The sequence below is a fragment of the Siphateles boraxobius genome, unplaced genomic scaffold (assembly GCF_051911475.1).
Source record: "Siphateles boraxobius isolate OS27281-9 unplaced genomic scaffold, OSU_SipBor_1 48, whole genome shotgun sequence".
NCBI lineage: Eukaryota > Metazoa > Chordata > Actinopteri > Cypriniformes > Leuciscidae > Siphateles > Siphateles boraxobius.
In genome coordinates this window covers 4100218-4112789 of record NW_027509119.1, presented here as the reverse complement: position 1 = coordinate 4112789, position 12572 = coordinate 4100218, and the positions used below count along the sequence as shown (strand labels likewise).

The window sequence follows — 12572 nt, the reverse complement described above, 5'->3', positions numbered from 1 at the left end:
ATCATCAAAAACCCATGAACAAGGAAAGATATATACATATAAAGAACGAAATGTTGCGTCAAGATCAGCAGATGAAAGGTTGACAAATAACATGGACAAATAACACTAACATTAAAGTATATAAGGTCAACTTGCTCAAATTTAGAAGTGCATACCTTATATTAAATATTTTTTAGCATTTTAATAACCTTTAAAACAGTTTTGCTGTCTAGATAAATGAAAAGACACAAATATATATTTTGTAGTTCATGTCAAAGGATATGCGTCCAATAAAACTCTACAATGCATATTCTCTAGATGCCATCATGGAAAGGTTGTGCAACATGCCCAAATCATCATTAAAAACCCCTGAACAAAAACTAAACAAGAAAAAAATATATACATACTGAATAAAAAAACGATTTTGATATTTTAGGATACTTGGGATTCCATTTACCACATTTCTCATTAGTGACGTCATAGAGCTTTTATTTTTGTAGCTTCTCAGTAGCAAAGCTATTTTATTGATTAGATCAATGTCTCATATAATAATTTAATATTCTGCCTCTTTTGGAGATTTCTTTGTTTGCTAAATAATGTATTAAAACTAATTAGAACACAAAGAACCAGCTGACTATTTATTTAATGAAGGACAACAAATAGTGGGACTTGATTTTATCTATGTGGAAGTGACTGAATTGTGAAAACAGGGTTCTCCATACCAGAATAAAGCTTTGGCTAGTTAGAATCTAAATAGTTTGCTTTTAGAATAAGTATCTGTTTGGCTATAAGTTAACATTATCCAATATGCTAAATGACATTACATTACAAAATATGATTTACTACCTCTAGAAACTGTGATGATATATATATATGGGTGACCCTGCTGTACTGTACATTGGTATCAGCCATTAAAAAAAAAACAATTCCAAACAATTGGGAAAGAAATCAGATGTGTGTAAATATAATGGATCTGTGCATTCAGTCTTAAAGTGACAGGATAATATAACAACTGCTGTCTATATCTTTACTGTTAATCGAATAACAAAAGAACTTAGCTTTACTAAGAATTTATCTATATGTTAATCATACAGTGAACACTATGCAGTGTTTTAGTTTTTTCACCTTAAAAACTTATGGCATTATTTAATTTATATATCTTTTTTGGCCTATTGTTTCTTTGGTTATTTGTTCTTATTTTTAGACCCAAAAATAAAAATAACTATTGTCATATATATCATTATCATGAAATAAAAAAGTCAATATTGTGAAATAAGATTATGGACAAATCGCTCACCCAACAGAAAGTTGTTTCAGACCAAGTTATTACACTTGATATAAAAAATGTATTCACAGTTTTTCTTGGGAAAATGCACACTGATAAATACTGCACAATAAGACCTGGGACATTTATTAAGAAAGTAAATGGCTTCAATTTTGATTTCATGTTGAAAAGTCTCACAAAAACATGTTTTTAAAAGAATTTTAAATGGAAGTCAGAACTGCACAGTTCAAAGATTAAACGTGTGGGCTAAGACTCATTTAAAAGGATGACAGATTGCATGTTGGGCCGGTGGGAGGACTACTGAACAAAAGACTAACAGCACTATTCCTTAATAGCTTTCTAGAATGCACTTCCTCTGTTGTTTTATTTGTTAGACAACCTTCATAAAGCCTCTATATGCATCTCGAACTAAACAGTGAATAAAAGCAAGAGAAGAGAGAATTTGTTTGATATAAAGGATCTTATCTCAAATTCAAGCCAATGGCCTTCACAAAAAGAAGCCTATACAACCACAATGAAGCCGATATATAAGGCTAATGTTCAGAATCTAATCTTGATCAAAGAATGAACTCAAAAACGTTTCCCTTTCATCCTTTCATGGCTAATTAGGATTTAATGCTGCTGAACTGCACTGGCCAGTTCTCCCTTCATCCACCAGACAGTTTCAATACCTGACTAATAGAAAAGGCATGTCAAATTCACATCCATCTACAGAATAAGGGCTTACATTCAAAAGCTTCGGTCGTATCGCTGAGATGCGATACAATCTGAACATCAGCCATTAAAGTAATATGGTGGATTAAAATACAAGCTATATTGAAGCCATATGCTTCCCATTGCTACGGAAAATAATGTTGGATTGTTCTGTTCATCAGTTTGTAATGAAGATCGGAAAATGCACATTTCCATTTTGGATGTCTAGGTTTCAAAGAAGAAATGTGAAGCATGTATTTTTATTGTTCAGTAAAATATTTTTGTTTGAGCTGGTTAGTTGTGCAGTGTTTTAGGGGATGAACCTAATGTAAACTTCTGGCTGAGACAACTGCATAAATTTGTGGCTGCTGAAATATGACAAATGGTGACAATTTGGGGGAAACTTGTTTGGGTTGGAAACAGTCATTATGTTTGCGATTACAACATAACCCAACAGTTGACCCAAAAATAACACTTCTGACATCATTCACCAACCATTGTGAGTCAATATTAGCCTTCTGGTGCTATACGGTAGCTTTGTGTCAGGAACAGACCAAATTTAAAGTTGTTATTCATTGAAAATCTCTGCATCCAAACCTGTGATCTTTGGAGCGTTCTTGACCTTCATAGGCTCCGAGTCGATTAAGGAATCATCATTTAATAGGTTGTTCTGGTTCCTGAAACCAGCATGAATGATTCATTCACAAATCTGACAGATCTATTTCTCTGGTTTCTCAACTCACTGACTAGATTATCCGTAGATTATGTGCACAAGTCATGTTGGCTACAATCATGATAATTTAATAATGCTTTTTAATAAAGGAAGCTCCAATCATTATCATTAGATAAAAGAGTGACTAGTCGAATCTTCAAACATTCTTTTGTGCATCACAAAAGAAAATCACACAGGTTTGCAGCGACACAGGTGAATAAACAATGACAGAATTTTCATTTTGGTGAGCAATTAAAGTGTTATTGTTATGTATTCAAAACAGTGTTATAGTAGCTAATTTTATGCTTTTTGGCTCAGGATGATTGGCTGCTTAGCTTCCACTGTAAGTATTACTGGACACAAATTGTCTCCCCCTGTGGGGAAAATCAAGCTTTTAATGTTGTTTATATGTCTATGTGGTGTTTTTAATATGCTTTAAGACAAACCATGTGTAAAATTCATAAGTCGACAGCATTGCTGAATATTTTCTCATTAAAACTGCAGTGAACCAAAGACAGTCTCAAAAACACGCTTTGAAATCGCTGGTGTTTCTGACGTCACAAACTACCTTGTAACCAATCAGATCAACATGTGATCTTCAACGAGTGGATCTCTGAGCTGAGTGAGTGAGTGGAGGCGGGGCTCATTTGCATATTCATAACCGCGCATAATAAATGAGGAAAGGGTGTAGAGATACATTCAAGCCATTTTAAAGGCATGAAAAACAATTCAAGGAAAAAACATTTAAATATGTCATTTCGGTGATCAAAGATGAGTTTTAAGGGATAGAATGATTGACTACAAGGGGACTTTAAATATTGAAGGCTGAGTCAATATTACCTTCTTGCGGTAACTGAAAGAATGCCACAATGCTGTCGACTGAGCTCAAATTGTATTTAACCGGCCAAATTTCTTCAAACCAGAAAGTATGATGCAAAAGCCAATTTCATTTCAGACAGCTCACGTCATGTACGCATGTATTCCAAAACACTATGCTAGCGCAGAGCAAAATGTGTGCGCAGCCACAAATATCTGCTGACAGGGTGCCAGATAAGTGGAAAGTATTTTCTTTTCTCTCTAGGCTGAGACTCTGCCAGTGTGTCCCAGCTAAAAGCACTGTGATGAGAGATTCAGATTGTCCAGTGCAGAGGAGGGCAGCAAAGGGTGAGCAGACCTTGCCAGGGAACATTATAAGATTAGTGAACAGACAGAGCACACCATAGCTTATAAGCCTCCCCATGTCACCAAACAAAGACAGCCTGGTGCTTTAACTAGCCAATGGAGCAATGAATCTGAGACTGGCTGTCTGCTCACCACAGCAGAGAAACAGGCTTTCAGCTGATGTACGCAATTAGATGACAGAGGCAGGCAATCTCCTGCACTGTGGCGCAGTGGTAATAGGGCCGGCCCGCTTGGCTGCACTCAATCTCGGACAAATAAAAAGGCTTCATTGGCACCGACGCCCTGACACGGGAGCAGCACTAAGGAAGAGGTCTTTCAAAGAGAAAGGGAATAGGAGAAAAATGCATGCTGTCAGGATCACTGCTTTCATGCATTTTCAGCTGTATTTCACTAGCATAAGACCAACCCTCAATGGAAAATAAAAAGCTCAGCAGCCTTTTCAAAAAACAAAACAAGAAAAAAACGGGGGGAAAAAAAACGCCTGTAAACCCCTGCAAGTCAAAGACCATCTGGGAGCTGTAGTGTGAAATGCCTGAGCAGCATTCCAGCTTCATGACGGGTAACAGTGAATAAACCGTGAATAGATGAGAAGAATGAGCAGCTTTCTGAGCTCTTGCTGCTATTATACATCAATAATACTGATTAACACACAAAGTTGGCCAATTAATGGAATGACTGACAGCTTCTCAACTGATAGCATTTTCTTTTCTTTTCAGATGTTTGAAGTGTATTTTGAGCAAATACTGTGTAAAATAGGCTTTGATTAATGAATGAGGTTTTCATGACCACAAGCTGTCAAGCTCCAAAAAAGAAGGGGAAAAAAGACCAAAAAAAGAGAGAGCAAGTCATTATTCACTGTTTTTTTCTTTTTTGTTTTTGTAACAATTAATAATTGTTTGACCTTATGACGTTTGGTTATGAGACGCTTAGAACAAATGACCCTTGGTTTATCAATGAATCATTATTAGACAAGTCAAAGATTTTTTCTCACTTTATATTTGCATGGAAAATACAATACTAAAGTGATTTTGTTTTGAAAATAAATGAATTATGTTTGGGGAAAAGATAACAGTATTCAGGTTGGGAATAAATTAGGTTGAGTATTTTTTGGCTGAACTACTCCTTTACTAGGCCAACAATGTGTAAGGTCATATAAAAGCTCTGAGTTGTGTGCACTGGCATTTTGACATCATCCTCAATGCCTTTTGGAGAATGGAGAATGTTATTGTGATATCTTGTTCTAGCTAATCAAATAAGTTTTTATAAACCAATTAACATTAAGAGCAGACTAACTGAAAACACAATGAAATGAAAATGTTAAATTAGAAAATGTTAAGCTTTGGTAATATAATGTGATTATGTAATTTACACTACTTTGAAAAGACACTACTTAAAGTTTCACGATCAAAAGTGCAGTCACAATCTCAAAATGTTGGTACATTTTTGCAGGCAAAAAAGGGTTATTGTCTACCGTCAACAGCAAGTTACAATGCACAGCTCACCCAGAAGTGAACTGTTATGTTGGTCAATGTGGCGAATACGAGTGTCCAACTAGAAATCTGTGTGAGGAAATCTTTCGCTCACACAAAATTCCCGATTGCGTGGATTTCAATTAAAATGACTGGATTTACAATGGTAAATGTGACTGCCCCTTTTACATCATTTGTAATCCATCATTTGTAACCAAGCACTGAAAAAAAAAAACCCTTCTGGTATCAAAATGCGAATGTGTTTTTCTCATGTTGTCAGGTTTTGATTAAACATGAAAAATATTTGTTATGTTTTGTTGTAAATTCAGATGATGTGGCTCAAAATGATAAGAACTCCAAATGCAGGAACCACAGCAATTCCAGACAAACAGGAACTTTTGAAATGCAGTTATTTATATTTATGGCAGGAAAAGCTGTTCTCTCTCCAGTAGGAGAGTTCTGCAGGGATTAATATTTAAACACACTCCATCCACAAAACACAACTGGTGTCAAGTTGGAGCGCAAATTAATTATACAGCACTGTCCAACACCGCCACTAGTGTTTTTACATAATTTATGTCTCAGCCACAAGAAAATTCATGTCCAGCTATTACCGCTTCACAAGCTGCCACTGTGTCAATCAAGCTGATGGTAAACGCTCACCTTGATGCATACTGAACAGGTAATGTACCTCTCAGAGGCAAAAGCACAAAACTTCCAGGAGCAGCTGGGCAACGGCCCGTAGGGGGGGGGGAACCTATGCTGTAATGCATTGATTGGCCTGCTTTAAAAAGAGTCGCTGAATCAGGCTCCTGCTGAAAATGCATAAGCAAAATGAAACACTAGCGGGCTTCCAGTGTAGCCAGAACTGGCTGAATTGCAGGTTCTACATTAGCATTTCGACAGACCTTCACTTACTGAAAATCATGGCTTAGCGAATGGGGAAAAATGCAGTTTCACAAGATGATGATAGATTTTATGAGGTCACTTATTTTGGTGGTAAGATTTATGTTGCTCAGTTCCAGGTCCCTGAGTTTTGCCTATGACCTCACCTTCGAGAGCAAACCACAAGAAACGAGAAAACAAGTTATACAAAACCACACTGGGTCAACATTTTTAAACGGATTTCTTCCACGAATCATATAGGTGGAGATAAATAAAGCTCAACATAGGAAATTAATATTAATATTAAGTAAAATTTGTGTAAAATTCTCAGCACGGCCACTAAGGACAAGAACATTTTTAACACAGATCTTCATTTTTTATAGTTTTAAGAATGTCGTGCAAAACTCCAGTCCATGTGGATGTAAACTATACCCAGAAATGATGTCAAAAGCAGCAGTCTAGATATTTAAAATGTAAAAACAACAAAAAAACTGTCAAAACATAGTTGACAAAGACAGTAACATAGTTGACAATTTTACCATTTCGCCTCAATTTCCATGGCAGGTCTTGTCTGGCCAATCAAATGTTATTTTCTTGATCTGGTTAACCCCACATTTTATAATGTTTGAAATAAAACCATAAACATATTGCTAATCCTAACAAACGTACCCAAATTAGTCGACAGGCAATTAATATACTCCTTTGACAATAGAGAAAAACAATTAAGAAAATATTTACCACAATGTGTTCAAACTATCCACCGCAGAAGAAAATGACATCACATGATGCTGGTCACATGGTTTTGGTAAAAAAAATTTTTTTAGTTTTCAGGGAGGTGTTTGGTTAGTAACGTAGTTGACAGAATTTTTGCGGTTTTTGGTATTTAGACTGTGGAAATAATTGTAATATTGATAATCTTGACTAACATTTTTTTTAACTCAAGACGCACTCACTTTAAAAAGCAGAAGACATCGCAAAAAACTGTTACGGTACGTAAAGGCAATTTTAAGCAACCTGAAAAATAGGTTGCAAAATTTGGTGTGAGATTATAGTATGCATTCTCTTAATAGGTAAAATATGATATTTCTAAAGAAAATTGTTATGTAATTATAATCAATGAACATGAAATGTACCCTAAATTACAGAATGGCCCTGGTGAGGAGTGTCCGGAAGTAACATTAAAATGCCATTCATAATGTGCTAGCGAGAGTTTTAGCGTTGGCCGTTTTCTTCCACGGTCAGTTTTATCTGTCAAGGCAACAGTTTAAAGAGAACCCTGCTGAGCAAATTATTAATGTTGGTTAAAGGGGATGTCTAATGCCATTTCATGCATTCTGACTGATTTACATTGTTAAAGAGTTGGATTCTCATGCTAAACGTGACCAAAGAAAAAAAAAGTATGTGCCAAAAACACTCAGTTTTTTTTCTAGTATGGCCCTGTATGACGTCATAAAGGGCTTGTATATGCACTTCTCCAGTAAAAGTGCACACACACACACACACATCAACCTGAGTGAAAGCAAGAGTAACACCCATCAACGTGCTTCGTTCGGGTTATGGAAGTCGTCGGCAGCGCTGCCATTTTGTTTTTAGACCACGAAATCAGTATTTTTGGTCGTGATGGAATGATAATCTTGTTCAGCTTCCAAAAAAAAAAACAGCATTAAGGGAACAGTGGATGCAGTTAGTTTTTCCGGGGCAGCAACGGAGTTGGGAAAGTGTGTTTGTTTGTTCCCGGCATTTTGGTGACGAATGTTTTATAAACAAGGCCCAGTTCAACGCTGGATTTGCAGATCATTTGAAACTGAAAGATGGAGCGGTCCCAGTGATAAAATATCTCGGTCATGAGTCGGAAGTGCAGCTGTAAGTAACGTCAAATGTCTGTGTTTTGTTGGCAATCGGCGCGTGAGTGCATATAATGTAAACCACACAAACATATAGTGAATCAAAGTTGTCCATGGATAGTGCGTGACTACCGACTGTTTTCGGAAAGAATCGGTACAGCGTATCTCTCTTTTATAAATCTGATCAAAACTAAAGACTTCTGAGATATGAAGGATGCAATACTACTCTATAGGTACTCAAGATTAACATGAGATTGGCAGAAACCGTGTGTTATGTGCCCTATAAACTGTCAACAATAGCTATCTGTTTTAATGGCACAGACATTTGATGGTTATAATCGCTTTCTTGAATATACAGGCTTCAGTTTGCCGTTTTAACCCTACATGTGCATACTGTGTGGATGCAGTGAAATTTTAGACTTCCAACGTAGATAGTTAAGAAGAGTTAAAGTTACAAATCAAAGGCACATAAAAAAGAAAAGCAAAGAAAAGAAAGAACTATCTTTCTATCAAGGCAAGATAACTGCTAAACTGGAAACATAGCAAACCTCAAGCCTCTGAGAGGGTTTAACATCGAAACCCAATAAAAATCACAACTTGGTTTTTCTCAAGAGCGTTATTAAAGGATAGGCTTTCCTTATGGATCAAAGCTCAGCAGGAAATTATGCAGTTAAACTCAATGCATTTTAGTAGTAAATCTTATCAGCTCCACAAATCTCACCTTGTCTGTCAGCATAGACCATGTCAACAAGTATTTCTTCACCCAGAGGTCTTGACGTGAAATAAGAGATATGTTTATGAGTTTGTCGGTAGCTAGACATGAATGTTTGCTTTGATTGAGGTTTTGGACACCAGCCCATCTATGTCTGCTGGAAGCCGTTGCCCCAAGGTGAAATACCAGTTGCTCCCTCAAAGTCCCATTAGAGGGAGACTAACTGGCCACGAGAGCATGCCTTTCATCCAGACCCCCCGTGGATCTACCGACACCTCATTAAAACAGACCTGGAGAAATGGCAGGGAAAGAGAGGAGAGGATTCAGCCATAGCATGATCAGCTGAACAGGGAAACGGTTATGGGTGCAACGGATCGCAGTTGATCCGTACGGATCAGGCCCCACGGTTCGACACCATAGACTGTAAAAAAAGATGGACGACGCCCCTTCGCTCTCTTCCATTAGTGAGAAGTGAAGCCGCCAGTGTCCCGATATGGCGCTGACATCTTGGGATTTGAGTCTGCGCAGTTACGATCTCGGGACCAGACCCGCGCAGTAGTGAGCAGGAAGTAAAGCAGCAAAATCAACGCCCCGCCCTCACTCTCGCCGAATGCCCTCTGCACTTTTTTTTTTTTAAGTGTACTAAGTTAAAAATATATAAATCCCCCCTGGGATTTAGTGAGTTTGAAGTGAAAGTTTTTGATGAATGTATAATATGTGCGGAGAGCATTCACTCAATATTCACTCAATATTAGGCCTGCCGCTATCGAATCTTTTTGTAATCGATTAATCTAGCACTTAATCGATCGATTAATCGAGTAATCGGATACATTTTTTTGTGTGTTTTTAAACAACCAAAACAAATAATGCATAACGAAAATGATGTGGCTGTAAAATGATCAAGCATTTGGCTTTTATTTCTCAAAAAACAAAACAAAAAAAAAACTTATTAACTCCAACATTTGGCTCCAAAACTAGGCCTATTTATTGCAATTTTTACCCATTTAGTATAAGTGCCAACAATGTTCTATGCTCAATTACTTTGGTAGCCAATTAAAATGTCTTCCCCAAAAGTACAAGTGGATTTGGAGAAGCAGGCTGGGGAATTTAATTTTTTGTTGTTGTCTGTAACTATTTGGAAGACGTGACATACAAACAAGGTCTCGCAAAGACTGCAATACAATATTTGTTCCTCCATCACGTCGCGGTGTATACAGTGAATGCATGCTGAAATTATTGTTGCGTGGCTACATGAAAGTTTAAGCATATGTGATGCATTGCTGCAATTGAGCTGACTGGCGCGTGAGAGAGACGAGGGTGCATGCGTGTGTATCTCTGTCTGTGTGTGTGTGAGTGAAGGGGTTCACACACTGAACGCAAATTTAATTATTTGCGCGAGTAGATTACATACAAAGTCAGTGCAAAGACGCGAATCGACGCATGATTCGCGCCGGGCGCCGCGAGTTGAAAAATTTTAACTCGAGCGAATGTTTAAGCGTCTAACTAGACGCGTATTTGACGCTCTATTCGCGTTCGGTGTGAACACACCATTAGGTTAATGTTTCAGTGACGCTTGGTGAGAGCATGGAGTGGATGTTTTCGGTTCAGATTCTGAATCATTGAAGTCGTACTGTTGTGGTATGCCAGGTCTACTTCGCAGTAGACACATTGCACCTTGTTCTCTTCCTTTCTTCCTTTTTAAGTATGTAATGATCCAAACTTTAGACATTCCCTGCCGTTTATGGACATCTTTACTCTCCGCCATCGCGCCAAATAAATTCAAAATGTATCACGCGCTATAGTATAGATCGGCGTATAGTGAATAAAATTTTACATAGGAATTTAACGAGGCTGAGGCAGAGTTTTTGCCTCGAGGAATTTTTGTAATCGAGTAACTCGAGGAATCGTTTCAGCCCTACTCAATATTATTATCTCATTTTTGACATAGGTGGCTTTGAGAGCCTTTTGCATCGTAGGTCTTCTCATATATATATATATATATATATATATATATATATATATATATATATATATATATATATATAAACAACAAATGTTTTGCTATATATCTATATATATATATATATATATTAAAACAAAAATGATCCGAGGCTCAAAAACCGAAAATGATCCGAACTGTGAATTTTGTGAACTGTTGCACCACTAGAAATGGTAGCACAAGCACCAGTTCATCAGGGAAGTTAATTAGGGAAGGAGAGGAAGGTGTTTTTTTGAAGAATAGTGTTTAACAGGTCAAAGGCGAGTCCTGACGAGTAACAGGATGAAGGATGAAAGCAGCACCGCGTCTTTGATCCATCAGGGTGGGGTTGGCTTAGAGGGACATGCGAACCCAGAATAACACAGTCGAGTTTGTCCATTCTGACCCACGACACCCTCAGCGGGTCTCCGAGCTCTGCCTGTCAGTAAGACGGATGCCTAACGGAGAGAGTATGGCTGATGAGTTGCCGGTGTCTTTTTCTGACTGCCAGTTTCTGGCTTCCAGGAATAAGGGAGGAGAATGTCAGACGCATTAACAGCACCGACACCTGCCACTAGAGTCGGGTGGGGGATCGGGCCGTAGCGCTTTTACAGACCCAGCTGAGCACCTGCTGGCCCCCATTCATGAGGGTAAGTGAAATACGACCCCTCACTGACCATAACAATGATATTTAAGGACAAATCAGTTGGTCAACTGAAACGACATTGATGCAGGACAAAGCGGCATCAATTGGGGTTAACACTGATCTAACTTAAAGTCCCCCTGTGGAGAAAATAAAGCTTTTGATTTTTTTATACTGCATGTCAATGTGGTGTTTTTAAATATGCTTTAAGACAGATCATGTGTAAATTCATGTCAACACCATTGTCAAGTCTCAAACACGCAGTTCGAAATCGCTGGTGTTTCTGACGTCACAAATTACCTTGTAACCAATCAGATCAACGTGTGATCGTCAACGAGTGGATCTCTGAGCTGAGTGAGTGAGTGGAGGCGGGGCTCATTTGCATATTTATAGAACTGTGCATACTAAATGAGGCTACGGTGACTGGTTACATTCAAGCTATTTTAAGGCATGAATCATTTTTTTCAAGAACAAAATCATTTAAATATGTAATTTTGGTGATCAAAGATGAGTTTTAAGGGATAAAATGATTGACTACAGGGGGGCTTTAAAAGCCATAGATGAATTATTACTTTAAAAGCTTTGTCCAAGATAACAAGCATAGGTTGTTTTCAGCCTGTTTGAATTTCCTCATTATTGATTATGAAATTTCATGTATTTACTGTGTATGGTATTTAGGTTTTTTCTTAAATGGTTTGTGTATGTTACATCGAATTTTTTTCGATATCCAGTAATTCTCTTTTCAACCCATTATTCTATGACATTTACCCATTTAAAAACACCATCCTTATCAAGTGTTTCTGACCACAGTGTTTATGCATACGGTCATGACAAGCTAATGATTTTTTTCAACTCTGTTATGTCAAACTACAAATATATTTATTGTAAATAATGTGGTGCAGAGCAATAATATGTATAGTTACAGTCATCATTATCCATTTTTCATTGAACTTTTCTGAACCTTGGTAACACTTTATTTTAAGGTGTCTTTTTTATTGTTAAACTGTAATTATTCATTTAAGTACTGAGTAATATTAAGTAGCTACATGTACTTACTATAGGGTTAGGATTAGTGTTTGGTTTGGTTTAGTTGCATGTAATTATGAATAATTTATATTTATTACTATAGTAACTACATGTAATATATGTAACAGTGGCACTATAAAGTAAAGTGTTACCAAAATATTAAA

At 37.2% G+C, this 12572-nt stretch overlaps 1 protein-coding gene across 1 annotated transcript in view; it reads right to left on the bottom strand.

Moving 5' to 3' along the window:
• The window catches only part of trip4 (thyroid hormone receptor interactor 4), a 90126-nt gene that overhangs the window by 38812 nt on the left and 38742 nt on the right, over nt 1-12572 (bottom strand). The gene's annotated exons all lie outside the window — the stretch shown is intronic.